The 23,497-nt window shown below is 39.5% G+C and overlaps 1 protein-coding gene and 1 long non-coding RNA gene across 5 annotated transcripts in view; one reads left to right on the top strand and one right to left on the bottom strand.

Annotated features, from left to right (window-relative positions):
* Positions 1-23,497, bottom strand: part of LOC101744081 (protogenin B) — a 108,509-nt gene that overhangs the window by 82,270 nt on the left and 2,742 nt on the right. The gene's annotated exons all lie outside the window — the stretch shown is intronic.
* Positions 4,461-6,129, top strand: LOC134199015 (uncharacterized). The gene is made up of 2 exons (XR_009973330.1): positions 4,461-4,856; positions 5,028-6,129. It is a non-coding gene; the product is annotated as an uncharacterized LOC134199015 (long non-coding RNA).

Below are 23,497 nucleotides of genomic sequence, written 5' to 3'. Positions count from 1 at the left end.
ACGAGTACTTTAACAGAAATATTGTTTCTTCTCCTCGTTGAAGACTGCCCGTTGCGCTTATTTATGTAAGATACTTCAGTCACTGCTAACATCGCACCGTCATGTTACAAGCAATATTTAGGAAACATCTATATATCAGCCGGTCAGTAACACTTCACACCGACCGCGTGTCATCGAGCAGCGCGTGACGTCAGCAGTGCGCCGCGCTGGTGACTGCCCTACTTCACTAATTAACAGCACTTGCACTTTACCAATTAAACATCATTAATAAAACAGGAAAGTTGAGGAGTGACCAATTAGTGCACTCGTGGAGGATGGAAGATATCGGTGACGTGATGATTAGAAGGACGTTCATTATAGAGCTACTGACAAGGAACGTGCGTATATCTAAGATGTAACCTCTGTAAGCGCCAAACACCAGACTGAATGCCGTCGGCCATTTTTAGCGACGATCCGGTAATGAACTTCCAAAAACACGGATTTTCAACATACCCCACATTTTACAAGCTACGAATTAGGGGAAAATTTAACTAGAAAAGTATGAATTTAAAAGTGGTTCATCGTATGACTGGTAACCTGCAGCACTGCGGCATAGTCACTATCGTTATTTAAACAATTAGAACACTATGAAGTAAGCGAGCGGCTTGTCGGTGAGGGAGTACGAGCGGCGAACAGTCGGGCCCTACACCCTAGAGAGCCTCGTAAGACAACCGAATTAAAAATACACTGAAACGATTACGTGCCACACAACGCCTAAATTCGTCTAGCTTGCTTTATACAAGGTCATACGATCTAACACTCGTGCGTAAGACACCAGAAAAAAAAATTACTTCATTAACGACCGTCGTTTTAAGGACATAGATTAAAAACCATAGACCCGATTGTAATGTTAGATAGAAGAAAACGCATACATCATAGGTTTTTCGCCACCGATTTTTTTTACCAGATATCTCATCTCAGAAACGTCCTTTCGTAGAGTTTTAGCACAAATTAAATTCATATTTACCCAAGTAGAAATAAGATACTGTATGACAGTTTTCAGCTGGACAGCTCCTGATAGTATCGACATCATCCGTAATCGTCTACACTCGTGGGGCACTACGGCCGCTGATCGAGGGCAACAACAAAAGCCTGTTTAAGCTAATTTTGCAATTTCAAACGTTTCGTATTCTTTACCGGCATCAGTCAGGGACTGGCAACTTTTGTTACTATACTATACTATTACGTATATACTAAACCGCAGTGAATATATGATCCCTTATGTGATTAATTTGGATGATCTCACTGTACTCTCTGCAGCTGGGCACCATTGAAATATTCAAAGTAGTACCAGCTTTCTACACAATATAATATTCTAGAAATTTTTTTCGACACACGATATTTTTATCATAATATTCGGTAAGTTTCACCATCAAGTCAACTGTCACCATCACTAGAGCAACAATAGGTACTGATAAGTTGCTGGCTACCGCCAAAATAAATTTGCAAGGTACTGAAAATGACTTTAAAAAAAATCATATCTCACTTCCATATTCTCAGGAATTCATTGCGTATAGTCTTTAATGATTAAATTAAATTAATAAACTACATTTTTTCAGTTGTGTCGCTTCCCGCACGTGGCTGCGTACTAAACACACGCAGAGTACAGCGTACAGCTTCATTCAGTTCCCGACGTACTGGACTCGTATAATCATTAAATGAATAACATAAAACGTAATTATATAAACATCATTTTAATAAATTAAACCATCTAGATAGACGTAATTTTTAAATCCATTTGCATATTTTGTTACTTGTATACTTCATTAACTAAACATTATAAAATACAATTATTTTTAGTAGATACTACTTGATAGAAAACATTTTTTTTTGTTCATTTACAATAAAAAAAAATTACATTGACGCAAATGTGAGAATTATTATACATTTTCGGATTCTTTTTGTTTTTTATGAGTTCACACTGAAAAAAGTAACTGTCTTCTTCAGACAGAATCATTGCCCATCTATGTACACATGACCTTAACAATTACCACATATTGCCAACAGGCTGGTAACTATGTTTAATTCTTCGTACTCAAGGTATTCACATCAAAAAGGCAAAATGTTTTAAATCGTGATGTAAAAATTCTATTATGGTCTGAAAGTCCTCGCTTAATAAGTTTCAAGGAATTCTAAGTGTTATTGTTGTTTTGTAGATTGTCTTCTGAGAGTCACAGGGTTTGATAGTCAACATCTGTTATATTTGTTCTATGGCGCAGAGTTCGTCGACCGGGGCCGCCACGCGCTTCGGGTTTCCAAAATCTACACAAATCGTGTATAAAAGTTTTTAAAAACATCTTGTGAAAATAGACATTATGTTTTGTAACAATCACTTTTCACACGTACCAAGAATTACGGGAATCTATTTTATAATTAAATATCGTCTCGCTCTAAATGCGATGCGCATCCATTTTAAACGTCTCATTTAGACGTTGAAAATTAACGGCATAATTAAGAACTTACTTTTATTATAATATGTACATACATATTTCAGAACAGTTATAGATAATGAACAGATTATGTAGCGTTATCATTTCAATTTTCTTATTTTGCTTTTATTATTCATTAACACTATGTACTTAATTACATATTGTACGTATGAAAGATGCCCTTTTATTTTTATATACCACAAACAAATTCACCTGAATTGATATTATGATGAAAAACGAGGGGTACATAGATACCTGACCTACAAAACGAGAGTTGGACAAGAGTCAACGGATCGGAGTTGTGTCAGCGGCTGTTCTCACAGAAGCGACAAAAACATTACGCCATTCGGCGGTGTCATTCATGGGTGGACAAAGAATCATTCGGGCGACTAGTCTAACCAGATTTCCGAAATAATTCCGGCCCCATGACCGAATACCAGTTAGACCGTCTGGCCTTTAGTGATGGGACGACCGCTGTCGATATTACGTATATATTTTTGCAAACCATATATCCAATTTGAGGTTGAATGGAATCTTGCAGGGCCCCATGCGAGATGATATCACGTGACGCGGCTACGTGTTAACTAGTGTTCGCGGCAAGATCCTGTCAGCAGTGTGTTGTTAATGAAGTCGCCCCGGTCTGCGGTAACCCATCTAGCACTCTTCGCGGATGACACGGCTATCTACTACTCGCGTAGGAAAAGTCGCTATTGCATCGGCGATTCCAAATCGCAGTAGCCACCATGAGACAGTGGTTCCGGAAGTGGCGCGTTTACATCAACCCCACGAAAAGCACAGGAAGCAAGGAAAAAAGTGAAGTCGGCCACAGTTCGTGCTGCTGTACGGTGACTAACTAAAAGGGTCACCCATACTACCTGGAACCACTGCGTTCATCCACAGTGCATTTCCAGAGATCTTTTTTTCCACGTACCCTTCGGCTTTGGAATGAGCTCCCCTCCACGGTGTTTCCCGAGCGCCATGAGATGTCCATCTTCAAACGAGGCTTGTGGAGAGTACTTAAGAGGCGGCAGAGGCTTGGCACTGCCCATGGCATTGCTGATGTCCATGGGCGACGGTAACCACTCACCATCGGGTGGGCCGTATGTTCGTCTGCCTACAAGGGCAATAAATTAAAAAAATACTTGAAGGTGGGCGATGGTACGGACTAAGTTAACAGCGTTCCTGGCATTCGAAGTATTAAATTGAAATAGCTACATAATATAGTAACAATACAGTACACAATCCAATAGAGAAACCTTATCGTTTGCGTTGTATGGTATAACGAATCGTCATTAATTAAATTTCTTGAGGAACTCAATCTCAAGGTTCTTTATAATGAAACGATATTTGTGATGCGCAGTTTCATTGTTGGCGAGACCCGAGGCGAAACCGAACTGTGATTCAAGACGATTTAGGAGCGACTATGGCTAATTAACACCAAATGTGGGTACTCCCAACCATGCTCACGATATATTATACATTCAGATTTTGCTCACTATATTTAACTCTATATATAGTTCAATCATAACTCTGCCCATTCAGAAACTGTTAGAATAAGTTTAGCGTTTAATAAGTTACAGCTTTTAGAAATAACACTAATTTACTGAATTTAAAAACACGCTTAGCTGTTTAAAATTTGTCACATTCCTGATTTTTTATTATCTGAATAAAAATTATAATTTTACATATAAATGACGAAGGATAATTTTGTACCTACAGTAGAACTAATGCGAAATATCGATAAAGATATATCGATTTTTAAAAATATACTGCACGTCACTATTATTATTGTCCTTCAAACTGAATCGAGTGTAAGCCGTTTTTGATAACGGCTAACTAATCTTAATTTTAGTTGCAGTCATAGACTGCTTGCTAAAAGGTTGACCTGCCTGCTGTTATCCTGTCGGGAATGTTCACTATCTGAATCTTCGTTTTTTATAAAACTGAAAACTTACACATTCTATCTCGAATCTTTCGCATTGAGAGCACGCAGTGGGCTTCCAAAGTGAAAGGAGAGGCGAGAGCTGGCTGACTGCCAAAATACAATGCTCCCATTAAATTTATCGATAAGAACAATAACAAACATCACTATCATATCGATAAAAAGGTGAATCGAGGTTAATTCTTAACCGTGTCGCAGGTTTATCCTTGAACAAATATTATAAACGCAAAACGTTTGGTATACAGATGTACATACGTCGTGTGTATTGAAGCGTTTGACACAGCAGTATCGAATGTGTGTTTATCCTTACAAGGTTGCGTGCGAGTCTACTTCGAAGAGTATTGTTACATTCGGACTTGGATTAAAGAAATTGAGACTTCAAGCACATGTCTCCTGCCAAGAATAAGTGAATCCACATTTGTTCACATTAACTGAAATGTAGAGTGGTAAGTTCAAAGTCGGAGCTCACATTCCAAGGGTTCAAAAGCAGGTGCACTTGCATCTGCAGTAAAAGTTGTAAAACTGGTTCAATTCAATACATAACTGTTCTCTATAAGTGAATAATAATACAGTTACAATTACATTTTTTCCATTAAATTAAAATGTTTTTAATCTAGATAGAACAAGCATTGGCTGCCGATCTAGACTGCCACAATCTGGACCAACAAATACAAATACCGAAGGGGTCTACCCAGTCCTGGAGCGTGTGGACAGAACGAGGAAGAGCATACGGAGAACTTTGCGTGTTTCAAACTATAAAAGAAAAAACAACCTTCGAAAAGCCCTTATGAAATTATGATGACTTGGTATGGTAGTACATCAGGGAAAGTGTCTCTCGTAGTACGGACGAAGCACGACAGGTGGCGCACGAGTAGTTTGAAGAAATCGTTATTTTTCATAGAACTAGCGAGCGTGACCGGGATTCAGTGGTATTTTATAACTTCCTTTTCTCTAATTTAATGATTCCTTCAAATCAAAGGTCATATATAAAACAGTGGCTTTATACAGGGTGTCCCACAAGGGTATATCAAGCCGGAAACTGTAGGTAGAGGTCTAGTAGAATAATAAATTCGACGAAAAAGGTCGTTCCCAAGTAAATGGTTAAGTACATAAGTACTTAACGACGAGTGAACACAACTAACCAACTGTTCTTCTGCCAGACCTTGAAATATGTTTTACGTAAGGTACAGTGCATGATTCGTAATAAAAATAAGGCTTGCCACATATAAAAAGATGAGATTTTTTTTATTTCTTAGATGGGGGACGAAGTCATGGCCCACCTAGTGATAAATAGCAAACGGAGCTCATAGACATGTAAAATGTAAATGCCACCTCCCACCTTGAGACATTGGGTTCTGAGTCTCAGTTCTACAGTAGGTACAACCTCTGCTCCATCCTTCAAAGCGAAACGCATTACTGCTTCTCCGTAGAAATAGATAGAGCGATGGTACCTACCCGTGCGGGCTCACACCAGGAAGTAATCGTATTAATATTGATCGTACGAATTGAGTACGCACACTGCATACATTTTTCTCCGCCAAATAGGCACTGTCACTATGATATCGCTTTCATAAAGCCCTCTTTGGCACATGATCAATAATCTGTATATTCTAGGTCGAGGTTACATAAGTGATAACTTGAATCACTTTTGTCTCAAAGAGATTTATGTTCGTAAATCAAGTTTGACACAAAAAGTGTAAAAATAATTGTAAAAATGAATCAATGTATTTTTTTGTAAAAATCCCAGCAACTTCCGATTTCTTCCGTAAATCTAAAGAAATACAGCAAACGTTATAATGTGGTGGCCTAATAGAGTTTGAAGAACTCAAAACGTCGCGGGATGTTTTTTTCCAACTACACTGATAGCCTTAAGAGGCTAGGTTTTATTTATTTATTTTTTATTGCCCTTGTAGGCAGACGAGCGTACGGCCCACCTGATGGTGAGTGGTTACCGTCGCCCATGGACTTCAGCAATGCCAGGGGCAGAGCCAAGCCGCTGCCTATCGCTTAATACTCTCCACAAGCCTCTTTTAAAGAAGGACATGTCATAGCGCTCGGGAAACACCGTGGAGGGGAGCTCATTCCATAGCCGGATGGTACGTGGCAAAAAAGACCTCTGGAAACGCACTGTCGATGACCGCAGTGGCTCCAGGTAGTATGGATGAACTCTACTCCGGTGACGGGCGGTGCGATGGTAAAAACGAGACGCCGGTATCATCTCGAACAATTCCTCAGAGCACTCCCCATGGAACATTCGGTACAAAATACAGAGGGAACCGAAGTCCCTCCGCAGACCCAAAGGTTCCAAACGATCCGTAACCTAACAAGTAGATGATATGTCAGCGTAACCTAACCAGTAGATGAGCTCACGGGGCTCAAGCCTGACGACGCTGCTAACACAAACCCTAGTAAGAGCAATTCTTTTGCCTTTGCAAATAAAACTGAAATGAATAATATTCGCTGTAATAAGTTTTGCAGTTTAATTTTACATGAGTTTTTTACATGAGCATACGCTTTGCGGGACACCCTGTATATTAGATAAATCTAATGAAAACGAAAATATTCATGTTCAGAATTCAACAGCATTCAATTATTATAGCTGAAATTGCATGTAGAGGCATTAAATTGTTCTACTAGTTTAAGATTCGATTGTGACCAATATATTAAATTAAACACTATATACTTTTAATGTTGATTGGAGAGCTCAGAAATGGACATCCGTTTATTAAAAAATTCAAAACTATGAGTCGATATTGTAGTCTGAGCGGAAGGAGGAGAACAATGAACCGGTCCTTGCAGTACGGGTTTGTCCTAGTTTTTGTTGGAACATGAACGACTTAGACTCAATTAAATTAGCAAGGGTATGGGGGATACGCCAAGTGCAAAACGGTTGCGCAACGTTTCCCGATAGAAGCACCACACAGTGTGCGGCCGAGCTTTAAAGGATTGAAGTTTCAGCATCGCTGCTCTCAATGTCGGCCTTAATATTGTATTGCATTACTTGTGTTTTTAATACAAATTCCAGTATACGCTTCGCAAAAAACACAATACATTTTAACTACAAAACAAGTTTAACAATAATTTTGTCTCAAATCACGTAACAAAATTGATATGAAAACCCAAATGATTCCAACAACATCTCTCGATATTAATAATTCGTCCTTGAGCGAGATTAGGGCCCCAAAAATATCCGAATCGCTTGTCCTTGCAAGGAGGGTGACTCCCCTCAGCTCAGTACCCAATACTTGCTCGATTGTGCAGGTCAGGCTCCCACAGGTACGCCTCCCAGTATAAGTAGCTCGCTATATACTTCAAGTACAATATACTACATATTATGGAACAAATATGTTTCTGCTTTTAATACAAAAGAGTTTCATTCAATATCCACACTCACACATTATCGTACCATACCTGTACCAGCATCATACGTGTCCCTCGTGAAAGAGGTTTGCAGGTTCGAGGTTGAACACGAAGCACCACTTTTTCAGTGCATTGTTAAAAAAATCATTTAAGAATTGTAAATTTAATCTTTATCTATTGTAGCTTTTGAGTCCGTACCGAGATCTAAAATACTTGTTTGCTATTTTAGCATATAGTTTACCCGTATAATTGAAGTGACACTCAAAATGTCAACAACAAATGTAATCCTTTTTACATATATTGCTTGTGACGGTAGCCAGTCAGTTGAAGTCGTCGTGGCCTAAAGGATAAGACGTCCGGTGCATTCATATCCAGTGATGCACCGGTGTTCGAATCCCGCAGGCGGGTACCGACTTTTCTAGTGAAATACGTACTTAACAAATATTCACGATTGACTTCCACGGTGAAGAAATAACATCGTGTAACAAAAATCAAACCCGCAAAATTATAATTTGCGTAATTACTGGTGGTAGGACCTCTTGTCAGTTCACCGCGTGCACATTGTATGACACATTTGGGCCGCATCGTCATCTGGAGCGCGCTCAGTCCATGCGCTAGCAAAACTGGAACGAGGTTTGCATTAAACTAATTTAAATACGCCGTTTTCAGTTAACAAAAGAAACTAAGGTAGCTACTACCCGCTAGCATCACTACTATCTTCGGACGTCACGATCTTTGTTGGCGTTATGTCCCTGGTGGAGGTCACGGGGGCACCAAGTCTTTACCTCGTCCAGAGTGGACAGTTAGACCAGTGACCATTACCGTTTACGACTGGCAGTGGTATTGGCATTGCGAGGGTCAATGATTGGTAGCCCCTTACCACCAGTCGTGTTCGCGTCTACGAGGGTAATAAGAGTGACCTACATTATATAAGGACAGACAGCAACGGTATTCTTTGTGACTTAAAACAGCTTAAAAGATTATTGCACGTCTGCATTTGTCTGGTACGTCGACTCGTTAGTCACACACTGGCCGGTTGTCGCAGGTCAGGAGTGACACCAGCACGCTGGTCGGCTGACACGACTGCACCGTACAACCGACCTTCTTACATCATCAAATAAGTTTCAATTCTCCTTGTGGTCGAAAACGTTCTGCTTCCTTCGCATTTTACCTACGAATATCCTTAACAAACTATTTGAATGCAGTTGATGCGATATTCAGAATTTCCTTGTCAACTAATTGATTTTATATGAGCGCGACGCAGACTCTTACACGTTAATAAATAAACAAGAAGTTAAGCAGAAGAGCTTTGGATATTGCAATATTGCAACAGTTTATATCTGTGAAGTGGAAAGCGGAGCTAACTTATCTTTAATTGTATTCAGAAGTCAATCAGACCTGCTTTAAATTTCTATTTAGAATTTCCTAATGTATTATTTTATATGAATCTTTGACTGTATGTTACTGCGTACGGTTCATGTTCCAATCGTATCATAGGCAATGAAGAAGACAAGAAGTAATAACATCAAGTAGGTGGGTCTGAATTGATGTGATCGTTGTCATCGGACCTAGAGGATAAGAAGTCCGGTGCATTCGTATCGAGCGATACGACTGTGCCGGTGTTCGAATCCCGCAAACAGGTACCGATTTTCTAATAAAAATACGAATTTAACTCATGTTCACGAATGATTATCCGGGTAAACGAATAACATCGTGTAATAAAAATCATCGCGATTTTTTTTTAAATTGCGTAATTACTGGTGGTAGGACATCCTGTGAGTCCGCACGGGTAGGTACCCTGTCTATTTCTGCCGTGAAGCAGTAACGCGTTTCGGTTTAAAGGGTGGGGCAGTTGTAATGTAAAGATAAGACTTCGAACTTATATCTCAAAGATTGTGAAGAAGTGACATTTACGTTGGTGATGTTTATGGGCAAACGAACTTCAGTTTCGAACTTAGATGCCGCCCCGACATGCAACATCCCTGTATCCCTGTTTACGCAGCGCGTAGGTATCACGTCGCGACGTCGTCATAATACTTTCATCTCCCGGGATGGATAAGCGACGGTTGCGTGTAAAACCGCTTGTCCGTCAGCGTCAACGTAGCGAGAAAAAAATTACGATATTATGATGCTGTACGCCTACAAAAATACTAATTATAGAAAGCGTAATGATTCGAGTGAGACGTGAATCGCGAGGCGGTGTACGCGCGGAGGCCGCGGGGGGCGCGCGCGGGGCCCGCGGGGGGCGCGGCAAGGTCAGGGGCCCGCCGCGCGAGCCTGCCGGCCGGCCGCGCTCTACGCTACACTACTCACTACGACTACTGCCCCTACCGTTTATATCTTTAATTATGATTAATGTTTGAAAATACATAAACAGCAAATTTGTGGATCCCATTGCCTGTTTTTTTAACTGAAGAAAACATTCAATGTTTTGTAACTTTTGCTGTTTGAAAGTTTTTATTCTAGGTATAAATAACTTATTTTGTTGTAACATAAATGAAAACATAATTTCACAAATAAATATTATTTTTACTGCCACAAATCCGGTCAATGTATGTAATTACACTGCACAATTATTCCCGCGTAACCTTCAAGAGCTAAATATCTAGGTTACCTATGTTTCTCGGTCAGTGCTCTCTGGCGCGATGAGCTGACATAATTCGTCAAATACGTTGGAGAAAACCCACGTATGTGCATCACGTATATTTTTTGTTGGAGTATCGATTTGTAGGTATTGGAAAAGTCTATACTGTACAATCAATTATATAAGTACCTGTGTGTTTATATAATGTCATAGATATAATATGTTTGTTATCAAGAGGCTTCTGTTGTTAAATCAACAAGATTTTTTTTCTGTTCAGATTTTTTTAAGCAAATTGTGTAAAGATGTAGTTACATATACTTCTTTATTTTAGATTTACGATTTGCGTGTCACAAATGCCATTGAAGAGATTTATAGTACCTACCTACATTAAGATTCAAATTATGAGATAACTTGGCATAAAAATTCAGCATATACAAAATTACTTTGTAGACTTGTAGAATATTATTCTGGAATGTTTATTAATTATTCAAAATTAAAAAAAATTATCATAGGAAGGATTACTAGTGTCCCGATGGCTTTTCCAGTTTCACCAGGACAGGAGGCCGAGCAAAGGCTCAACCAGGAGGAATGGCATTTGCTAACAGCAGCCTCAGCGCTTCCAAAGGAGACCTAATAACTTAAGCCCATCCTAGAGAAAGCCTAGTAAAATTATTAAAGAAGTAAAAAGAACAGCAAAGACATTACACCGGAACTTGTGGTAGGCAAAGAGAACTTGCAATAGTCCGGCATCTTGCCTAAACTATCCGGCTGCTTGTCTTCTAGAACATCGATTTCCGCCCCCGTGACTAACCTCAAAACGGCCGTATTACAAAAAGCTGTGCTCCATTACCGTCGACCTTGAACGAGTAAAGCACGCCACATCTAGTTGCGATACAAGCCGCTGCCTCGGCGGATCCGAGTGGGAAATTGTATGATGAATGGACAAGTAAACGACTAAACAATGGGCACATATTAATTTATTGTTGGACCGCGCACGCTTCGGCATTATATCTTTATAAATAATGCTATGTATGTACATACGTGACGGTCGCACGTACCTTTAGAGTTCGATTGACACCCAGTTGACAGTGTATTGTTGACTGTAATGGATGCTTGTCAATGCTTCCTACGAGTATAGGTAACCGTGATATGATCTTCGTCATGAAGGACTCTGTTCGCGACACCGCCTTCCGGGGCCAATTGTGAACATAAGTCAATATTTTCATCAAAAAGCCACTGTTGACGCGTACAGTTATAACAGCAAACTATTAATTTCAGTACAGCCATTTTTTAAGCTGCGTATCATTTAATTCTAATGGATTTATAGTTAAAGACGCCACAGCACGATCTTCATTTCGTTATTTTAACTGTACGCAATGTACATCCTCCAGATTTAATTATTAGTAGGTATTAATAGGTACACAGGAAAAACAATGAATTCAGTGCGTTGTAATTTGACTGTGTAATACTGATAATACCGGAAGGCAAACCGCACTGACTGTGTCAAAAAGATAAGGAATCAAACCGTCGTTTGATTTTTAAATCACGTTAATGCCTGTTTGTGACCCACAATAAGTAAGTAAAATGGGCCCAGGTACGCGCAAACATGTATTTATAGAAATTGTTTTTTTTTACAGTATCTACAACGTAAATCCCGTCACATAGGTACCTTGAGATGTTAGTTCTAAATACATATAACTTCTAGAGTACTACGGCTGCCCCACCCTTCAAACGCATTACTGCTTCACGGTACGGCGGTCCGTCAGCTGTGTCCGAGCCAGCCTGCCGGGTCGTAACGCGATATACTGTCGACCTTCCTTCTGCGGGTTGCTCTTCCACGATATGTCCTGCAACAACGGCGACCGCAGCCGCCGACGCGACGTCCCATACTCTTGTGCCAGCGCGCTAGAGTGATGGTAGCCTTCGGAGCAGCTTCAAACTCCTGCAGATCACCCCGTGACCATCACCGAGAGCAGACTGCCTTCTTGCAGGTGCCTGACTCGTCGATCAGGTCCGGTCCTATCTCCGCGACAATGATCTGCGAAAGCGGTAGTACGCGAGCGTGTGCTCCGCTGCGTCCTCGTCGCAGCCACTGCAGCCATAGCACTCGGGCGTCCGGTCCCTCTGGGCGACGAGGTGCTAGTAATGGAACAGCCGTATCCCGTGAGTAGCTGCGTCACCCGGAAGATGAGACGTTCTCGGTCGCGATTCACTTAGTCCGAGAGGACCGGGCGGATCACTTCGACTGCTCGTCGCTCGTAGGCGGTGTCCGCCAGGCGGCAACACCACGCCTCGGGCACGGCTCGCCGAAATCGGAGCCCGCACTAGAATTTCCGTCGCGCAGAGACGCGGCTCTTCTTTGGAGTGGAGATCGCATCGCCACGCGTAATCCTCCAAGTCAAACAGCGAATGCTTACCATAAGTACCTTCATTTTGTTCGAAGGGAAGACACGGCACAGCGCCAAGAATACAAAGCTCATTAGAAACTTGATCGACATCTTCAAATGAAACTGAATAGAAATAGAATATTTTTATCAAAGAACATATTAACGGATTAGCTTCGCAGCTATTTCATTTACTTAACAATTTCGAACGCTTTCCTGAACACAATTTCGTGATTGTGGCTGACTGAAACATGATTTTTAATTTAAATGAAGGACGCTTACTAGACTCACACATTCATAGACTCTTGAAAATTGAAAAGGGAATTTATCACTGTAATTTGTGTAAAGAGTCCTTATTTATAGATGAAGATAATCAGATACAAGGTCGAGATAAGTATGATGGGGGTAATTTATGTCTCGCCGACTTCATAACGAATTTATAAATTTGTGGACGACGTTAAGAAAAAAAAACGAAAAAGAAAAGGCTTCTATTTTCTATATTTTTGAGTCTGCATTGTGTTGAGATATAACTAATGTGCGGTGTAAGGTACCTTTACTGAAGAATTAGTAAAATCACAATTAGAACAAACTGCGGATGTAGTCCGCCCGAAGGTTGATGAAACCATACAGATGGCAATGGTAGCAATCCATAGCATTAGTATCTACACTTCGTTTGAGCTTGGCATTACAAGGCAAGTTGTCGCCAGACTGGCGACTGGTCGTGAACTAAATCAAACCAAACGGATAAGCGGAGCCGACCTAATCTAGTTCAAGACGATTACGCAAGGGGACGAAAGTGGACGCGCATAGCTTCGAATACAAACATAGTGGTTGTGGACATGTGTCGCTCATGGACATCAGCAATCCCAGGGGCAGAGCTAGGCCGCTGTCTAGCGCTACGCACTCTCCGCAAACCTCGTTCAAGAAGGACATATCAGCGCTCATCAATCAGTGTTGCCTAACCAGATATAGGTAAATCTCGCCTTAACCGACAATAATAATTACGCAACGAACGGTTCGTCGTGAGATGTTCAAATAAATATACCACACGTTCGGATACTCACTGAGTACTCAACTGTGAGTTCGTTAAATTTTGTTCTCCTAGTTTTCGTGAGACTCACGATTTTTTTGTACCCACAACATTAAAACATTCCTCACAGCTATTGTCAAACTTTTATATAAACATTAATTATATTAGTCCCGAACCGCAACGTTTATAGTTCGTTTCTTAAATATACATTTAACAGGTCTCTAGTACGCAGTATCTCAATTTATTTTGGCAAAATTGTATTACCCATGTTTTGAGGAGATAGAGCAATAAAAAATATGTGGAATTTGTCATATAGGTAAATGGTAAGCGTAATGGGTTTTTAGCTTCTATGTTATTTTCATTTTTTATTTTATGGATAGATGGATAAACGAACTCATGACTCGCCCAGTGTTAAATGCTTACCGGAGCCCATAGAGCTCACTATGTGAATGTCTCGACTCGCTTTGAGACATGAGTCTAAGTCAAACTGAGACGCATTACTGCTTCGCGGCAGAAATAGGGAGGGTCGTAAATAGAGGATGGTGCCGTAAATAGAATAAATGGTACCTGCTTGCAGGATTAGAGCATCGACTTTGCAAAACGCTGTGTGACAAAAATATTTAAGTTAAATTTCGACTAATTAGACTTGGCAACAAATTTGTAACTTTGTCGTGGCGCTTCTGCTTCACTTACGTTTCTTACTTTAATGACCGACTGTTAGTAAAATAAGTAATTAAAAAAATCTATTGGTTAAGGTTTGTTTTAATATATAAACAAACCCAACTGATAAGAAAAAAGTAAGAATAAATTATGTTTTAAGATTTTCTAGCATATTTAGCTCCTGGTTGCTCCTTTTTCACTGTCCAGCAGTACTTGGCCTTACTTTAGGTTCTTTTAGCCCTTATAGCGCTTTGCCACCTCTGCAATGTCACGATGGAACGTCTCTCCAAGCTCCAAGCTCATCATTCTCAAAGTAAAAATCTAGGTGTGTATCTAAAAAGTGAATTTTCAGTGACATGTTGCAAGTCAATGCTTAATAAGCCATAATAGCTCGGTAACAAACTCTCCACTTTTGTGGCTTCCACTCTTATGGTAACCAAGAAAATTTGCAGCAACACTATAAAAAGACATCCATGCTCGTTTTTTGAGATCATTCTATTGTGTTCAAACACTGGATTTTTAATTAACTTCCTAGTTTGAGGTCCAACGAAAAGACCCTCTTTTGCCTTCGCATCACTTACTTCAGGAAAATTTTCTCTTAGATACAAAAATACGCTTATATTGTGATGCATCGTCTTAATCAAAAAAATTAATAAACCAATGGCAGAAGACGTAACCCAGAGGACTCTACCAGAGATAAATATTTGAAAACAAATATGAGGGATCCTCAATTAGTCTTGACGAGCCACAGTGAAGCCAAAATACTGGTGATAGATAGCTCTCAAATGCAACTTTTGTGAAAGCTCATCTTTAATTTTTGTAAATTCCACCATAAACATAACAAAATGAATTAGGGTCGTCTTTAAACTTTCTTGGTATATTCACACAAACTCAATTTAAGTATTCTTAAAATTCAGATAATTGAAATAAAACCCAAAATATGTAATTAATTAATATGCTATTTATTCCCGATTTTGCGTTTGTCGTCGTAGCATATATTTCTGTATATATGTTATTTATTGAGTACTATTATAAGTCTGAGTTCAACCGAAACAAAACTACTGCCTATTTACCAAATGAGGGTAGGGTCTAAAGAGGTATTAGCTAGCAGATATCTTGTGGTAAGACTAGCGTTGACCAGTGTAATTTATTAAGAATTATAGTTGAATATTATTCTCAAACTTTTAGCATTTTTTAATTAAATTCTTAGCGTAAGTATGAGTCATGCGCGTGTGAGCAAAAACTTGTTATAGCGAAGTGACTGAGTGTCCCACAGCATGGCGTTTCAGTGGGAAAGGCGGTTCTCTCGGTGTGCTCGTGGTCCTAACATAGGAAACAATGAAAGGTATCACCATGTATCTATAAAAAATGTTCGACAAAAATACAAGAGAGTAAGATAATATAAGACCCATAATATTTAAACATAATTACTTATTTTAAACTCAATCCAATGAAAATTTATACAAAGGTTTTATTTGCATCTAAATAAAAAGTTGTCCCGTTGACATAGAGAGCTAACACAATTACATTTTAAAATTTCATAAAAGCGCACCTGGGAATTTAACTTCTGTCAACTTGATGAACATTAATAAGTTGAATTGGTATAAGTTTTCAATACAAAGGGTGTCTTCTTAAAAATGCTGCAGAACACTATTGAGTTACAGCAATTTATACGATAAATGCACCCGGTGATGATTCTGTTACATCACTGAGTGGTCCTTATCAATTGAACACTGACAATGTTCTCCGAAGGACGGGCTGAAATTATTGAAGATTTTGTTTTTGACTATTTAGCTAGGAAAATATTGTAATGTACTTTTTTTTCCTGCCTATGCTGATTGATAGCCTTGAGAGGCTATTTCAGCTTCTCCTTGACGTGTAGGTGAGCTCACGGGGCTCAAACCGGAAGTGTTGCTGAAACTGGCCCTAGCAAGAGCAGTGCTTCGCAGAATCTACCACAGGATCGGAAACGCGACCCACTGAGAAGACTTGGCGAGAAACTCAGTGGGCTATGTCTATGGGCTAATTCACTCATCGAGCCCTTCGTCGCAAGCAACGGGTAAAGTAATGTAGAGTGTATAATATTTGTACCGGTTTTGATCTATCATTGTAGCACTCCCTCGGAAAAAAACGCTTATTCGTTATGATAAGACATCCTGCATAATCGGCAGACACTATGACGATAATAGTCTGTCACAAATCAGATAACATATACACAATAGATTTGTTCATAAAAGATGGTCCCGAAGAAACGTCCTACCTGCTCTTTGGGTTAATGTCAAGGGCACGTGTTGATATTTGGAGCATTCTACTCTGTAGTACCGCAACAAACACGCGACACGTGTTAGAGGGAATTACACCACCCTATGAGGTAAGAATGAAATCATATATAAAATCATGTTCATTAGAGAAAAACTTTTTTATCGTTAGAAGAACATTATTGCGATGGTTTTTCTGGTGCTCGTCCTAAGCTAAATACTAAATTAAATAGCTAGGACAGTTGGAACTTCTGGTTCAAGTCAAAGACCCTCCGACTCCGCTGTCTCAGTGTTCAATAGCGTACGTTCCGTAACCAGTGCTCTGAATAATTATTATTGTAGAAGAAGCATTTTCTCCTTTTTATCATCACAACATCCGCAACCCAAATAACTATCAGTTAATCCTCACGGCCTAAAACCATTTTTCGATGATGAAAGAAAGATCTGGCAGACCGACGACTCAAATGTTACCGACTCAAATGTTAGCCGGAGATCATGGTCACCACGTGACATCCGGTTCTGGAATAAACTATCCTTCACGGTGTTTCCCAATCGCTATGACTTTTTGTGATGATGATTCGAAGAAGCACATACCTCCTTCGAAAAAAGTAAGAAAATATTTTAGAAATAACTACGCTCCTGTCTTTGCTGTTGTTTGATTTGGTCCGCTGTACCAGGCATCATTTGTCAAATAGCTCATTCAGCTTAGATTTTATGAGGCATGTTATACATATTGAATGTTGACCTTCTTTTTAATTCACAATTTTTGACTCACCCAAATACGGGTAAATTTTTAGTTCGAGTTTACCATACAACATTCCTAAATATCGTGAGCATACTCTTCAGTCAATGTTAGGTAAACAAGAAGCATCTATGTACATGAAACAGTACAGTGGAGTGTACTGACATTACAAGTGCCAACAACGATAGCGGCCGCTACGCCTCACAGAGCACGGATTTGCTTCAGTGATCGCGTCAAATGAACCAGATAATCTATGTACTTCAGATCTGCCCGAACATTATTACAAAATATATCATGTGGAATGGAACCCCTTTTTGTCTGTTTTACAATTAAAATGAGAGTTTTAGATAAAGACCTAATCGACTTTGGAACTTGGTCTGCGCGTTGTGCCGAAATGTCACTACTGAATCAAAATGGAATTTCACTCTCACTAGCACACTAGCACAACTATCACTAACTGTTTGCTACCGCAATAAAAAGGATTGGAGGTAAATAGCGAAGCCAGAGTGTCCGACAGAGAAAACTCATTAAGTACATCATAAAATGAAAATTTCAGACCACTGATTGTGGCTATAAACTGGCTCAAGTTTGAGCCAAATGAGTTCGTCCAAACTTATATCGCGTACCTACTGTAAGTTCACAACAATTATATGTGCCCATGGTGTTCCACTACTGAATGAAGACTATCCAACACCAGAAAGTCGTGATCTACCCGTTTCTTTGTGTACTTTATCCAGCCCTTACGATTATAGATGATTGCGAACAAAATTGTGTATAAGACATCGATTTTAAGCGCCGGGAAAGTCATCCGAAACCTTTCTCGCCTTGATGATGAACTCACCTTGATTCACATCTCTGGAGACTAAAATTCAAAGAGGACATTAAGATAATTATGTTCCAAATTTGGTGAACGCTGTAATACATATTTAAAGTCAGATACTACTGGGCAAGATAACTTATTTACGTTATCCGCTAGAAGAGTTAAATATATTTCAGGTGGTTTACCTAAGCCCCTAGTCCCCCCCCCTACATTAAAAGATTGGCAACCCGTAGAGTCGAGTATGAAAAGCACGAGATGCTCGATAAAGCGAGGCCAAGACTCGATAAGCGTTGCTTATTCCAGACCGATATTCCCGAAGCTCTTGCTGTTTATTTCGTGCTTTGATCTTCAAAATGTATTATTCGAGTTGTTTCTCATTGTCCCTTCTGAGATAACGTCTCTTGTACCTTATTTATTGAAAATTTATCCAAATTATCTGAAAATTCAATCCTCGTGTTTGTGCTTTGTAGGGTTTATTTCAAACGGCAATCATTTTGAGTTATTTTCTAGTGTGTATACGATCGTGAAGTTAAATTGAGATAAAATTAATGTTATGTGCTTTACTTTATCGACAGAGATGAATTAAATAAAGTACGAAGTCCTTAAGTATTGTCAAATTGCCAAATGACCACAGAGCGCAGTTCTATGCTCGGTAAGGGTTGGTATCTTTGTTACTTTTAGCATTCCAACTGTCAAGCCACTTGTTCTTGTCTCTCGTACAGGTTTCCAGAACTTAGCACAGAGAAGAAAATACCAGTTTGGGGTTGTTGACTGTATAATGTATATTCATATTCTAACCCCTAACAATAGCTTTAAGTGTGTAAACAATAAACAATCACGAGGGCTGTAAACTAATCTGTAATAATTAAATTGTGTTTTAAAAAGACAACAACATTACGGTGTTTACGCGCTAAATCCATAACGCATGTGATCTCGTAGCTAATTTTAGGATCTAAAATCGGAAGGATTCTTTCTCAACTAATGTCAGAAGTAAACAAACCATCGCACGGTTACAAACTGCAACCGCGGCTGCCAACCGACACCTGGGAAACTGTACAAGCCAGCGAGTTGAGTTGATAACAGCAGGAACGTTCCTCGACGTGCAATCCCAAGCTGTTCTCGACTTCAACGAACTCTTTACTCCTGTTGACTCTACATACCTCTACTACACATGTATTTATGTAACTATTATACATACATACATACATTTGTGAGGGTGAGAGTGCGTGAAGCATGTTAGTAATTAAAAATTATATTCGGCTGACTTATCCACCGTTATTAAGTTATTATTAGTTAATGGTGGATCCGCAAAGTGATTTCGGTCTGTGAGTGCGACTCCTACTGACTTTGAGCACCGCCAGGCGATCTGAAGAGCACTGAGAGGACTTGTTTCATTTAAATCTATTGGCGATTATAGAATATTTGTCAACTATATCGGGTGGTGATTACGTAGATAAACCGCGGATACTCGCTCTATAGGAAACCTTGGAATTCCTATATGAAAAACAAAAAGTAAAAAAACCTTTTTAAAACTATTATCCGTTTAAAAATACGATTTATTATGAAAACATATCTGTTTTAGGCGCGATAACAGTGTATGTTACAACGGCGAATACTTAGATCTGAAATTACAACAACCACGGACGTACTAAGGTCGTAATGGTTTTTTTTTTTAATATAACCTATACAGTTAAACGAGTTCACGGTCTACCTGATGTTTAGTGGCTACCACAATGTGTATTCCACGACCGATCTTGAAACATGAAGTGTAAGTGTCAGTTGTACAGTACGTATAATGGCGGTGCCGACCCTTCAAGACGAAACGCATTTCTGCTTCGCAGCTGAGGGAGGGGGTTGTGCACATCCGTATAGACTTACAATACGCCCAACAATCAATAAATGTTCCATAAATCTTGTTTCTTGGCGATGAACTACGCATACGACTATGAGTCTGAGTGTCTGAGGCGTCCATTGCGCAAGGCCCATTTTGCTGTTACATTTGCTGCGCTCGCCGTGAAATATTAAAGTCCCAATACAGCAGCAAAGATTCTGCCCTGGAACTAATGATTTCCATGGGTAGTGATAACTACTAACAATCAGGTCAACTACAGAAATGCGGCAACCCTTGGCATAGAGAAATATGTTCACAGCCGACATGTCGTGTCGGACTGCCTTCGAACTTTGACTTCGTTAAGATGTTGTTAACAGTTCTTCGTTTAAGGATAAATTGCTAAACACTAGTAAATAATTCGCGAACACAGTTCAGTATTTTATTAATTGTCAAACCGCTAATAATTAAGAAAAGCTATTCGGAACGTCTGAAAAATAATAAAGTATGATAAATACGAGATCAAGCCGCAAGTGTTTTTAACTTCTCTAGGTATCTATTTGAGTGTAAGAGGAGGACGCAAGATACTCTGGCGTAGCAGCAGCTAAATTGAGAAAGGGGGGGTAACTGCCCTCTCTTACGCGTTCCTGATTACGCCCCTGTCGACGTACGAACGCGGGAAAAATGTACGAACTGGTTTATAGAAACATCGACGGACGGTGCTGTTGATTGATAAAATTCAGATTTTAAAGATTAATGTAAATAAATATACGCACGCTCTTCGAAATAACTCAGGTACGATTTTTGGTAGTGAAGTGTTTCGGTAAATTTAAAATATTTCATTGTAGATTATCACATACATTTATTATAAGTAATTAAGGACAACATGTAATTGAATTAAATTTAATTCTACATTGTACCGCGCCACATTATGAACTTTAGATAAGCTCTTGAACTTTGATAGCAATAAAACCGCTAATTATTTCATTTAAAAGGTTAATTACAGCAATTAAAATGACAATAACAATTATAGTATCTTAAACGTATTATTCGCTCAAGATAGTATTTGTAAATTGTTATTGTATTGAAATCCGCGCGGCCACGCCTGCGCACGGGCTCACGACGTAACGCAGCCATCACCTTATGTATTATTCATTACAATAAATTTCAAACAAAGATTCGAGTGTCCGAGAGGAGGCGAACTCGCGGGCCAACTGACGTGATACTGTCTTCATCGCCCATGGACAGCGTCAGGTGCTGAACAGAGCCGTACTGCTGACTACTGCTTCCTTCTATGTCATTCTCTCCTTGAGCCTTGTTAAAGTAAGACATATTGTCCTCTCGCTCTGGGAACACTCTTGCGTTTCGGCTTGAAGGGCGGGGCAGCCGTTGTAATGTTAAAACGGAGACCTTATAACTCATATCTCGAGGTGGGTCAGCCTTTACAAGAGGCGCCACCGTTGCGATGTTACAACTTTCAAAAGAAATGACATATTTCGTTATCTTTGATATGTAACTTTAGTAGGAGTAGTCAGTAGGAGCTCAACAGAGCAAGACCCGTGCGATGCACTAGACCACTAAACAGTAACCATTACTTTTTTAGAGATAAGTTTTCGTTTCGTGCATTGTGTAGGTGCTGAGCGGCGCTGAGCCCGGGGTCTAACCAACATGATGACCGTTTATGATTATTAAATAAAATGCGTTTTTCATCGGAAGTGACTATACGGTTCAAAATCCCTTCGTTTCTGTGTCCGTTAAGCAACATAACGCGTTCGTCACTCAGGCATCATTCAGTTTGCGCGGTATCCACTTGTCCAGTTTAATTACGTTGCCAATTTGGCGCAAATATACCAATATTGTTTTGATGCTAACGTTGAAAGCTGGTGCTAGCTCAGCGGTAGGTTAAGTTGCGCTAATTCCCACTGTAGAATTTAATTCGTCATTGTTGACTTAAGTTTTCTGGCGATTTTCAGGGTTCATTTTTTAGATCAAAATTTCTTATCCAAAGCGTTCAAACTACAATTTCTGCACTTGGTCGGATGTGGCACGACCCGCAGTATTTTTTGGACTTTGGAATCTGTTATGCACATATCCGACAAAATAAAACGATCTCCGATCAAGCGATAGTGTAGTACCTACATATTATGTGACACATCCGAGACGATAAATAGAAAGCCATTAACATTGTTGTATCTGACATTATACGACATTATTGTCAGTTCAAAGAAATGTTTAAAGTTTCTTAAAAAACATAAATCGAATAAGATAATAAACACTATTGAAGTAAAAGAAATAGATAATTGTCGGTTAATTCAATATTTGGACCATTTTATGGCGGGAATCAATAATTCGTCTTCAGCTCGAAGTACCGGAAACATAGAACTATAAAGTTGGCGAATTTATTTACGTTTTAAAAAATATAATCGACAAATGCCAGAATCGCCAGAATCGTCCGGAGTGACGGGTCGCGCCGCGCGCTCTCCTTCCGCGTCCCACAACTAACGTCTCAAAGTACTGTGCGCCAATTTGCAAGGACATCTATAACCTAATTTTAGGCTTTTAGTGCAATCAAATGAAAATCCGACAATGTTAATTGCTGCCGATATAAAAACATCACAAAAAGGAATCTAGTTCCCGGTTAAATACTCGCAGAACTTTTAGAATATTAGGTACTGAGTGAGCCGTGTGTTATTATTAACCCACAGACACAGCCCACTGAGTTTCTCGCCGGATCTTCTCAGTGGGTCGCGATTCCGATCCGGTGGTAGATTCTGCGATGCACTGCTCCTGCTAGGGCCAATGTTAGCAACACTCCGGTTTGAGCCCCGTGAGCTCACCTACACGTCTAGGAGAAGCTAAAGTAGTCTCTCAAGGCTATTAGCATAGGTAGGGAGGTTGTTATGTGTTACTATCAGGACAGACTTCCCCTCGTGGTTCAAGATGAGCAGCGTCTGATGGTTTATCCACCCAATGTAAAAAATCCCCAGAATACAGGCAGATCCGTGAGATGATTTTGCCTTGTTACTTGAGGTCTCTACTTGATAATTTAGATCAAAAATTAAATTAAATATTTTACTAAAAACGGCTGTATGTACCTAAAATACATTAGAACTAATTACAGCTTAAAACATTTAAGTTTAAATCGTGGGAATTTAACAGGAACATTACTATCGTACAGTGCCGCTGACGCTGACGGCACCGGCAGAATGTTGGAGCCCGTTGTTCCTAACTATACATATTTCCTTCTCGCATATGTTAGTATCAAGTTTTACAATCTTGATATTTCTCTAAACTAAATCTTAATTCGAAACAAAACAATTCGTATTAAAGAAATAGTTTAAACCTTAATTGTGTAATTGATCTGATGTAAAAGAATTTCATTCTGAAAGAATTCTGAAAAGAAAATTCTGTTCCTGTCAGG

The sequence above is a fragment of the Bombyx mori genome, chromosome 6, assembly GCF_030269925.1.
Source record: "Bombyx mori chromosome 6, ASM3026992v2".
Lineage (NCBI taxonomy): Eukaryota > Metazoa > Arthropoda > Insecta > Lepidoptera > Bombycidae > Bombyx > Bombyx mori.
This window is presented reverse-complemented; position numbering and strand designations above follow the sequence as displayed.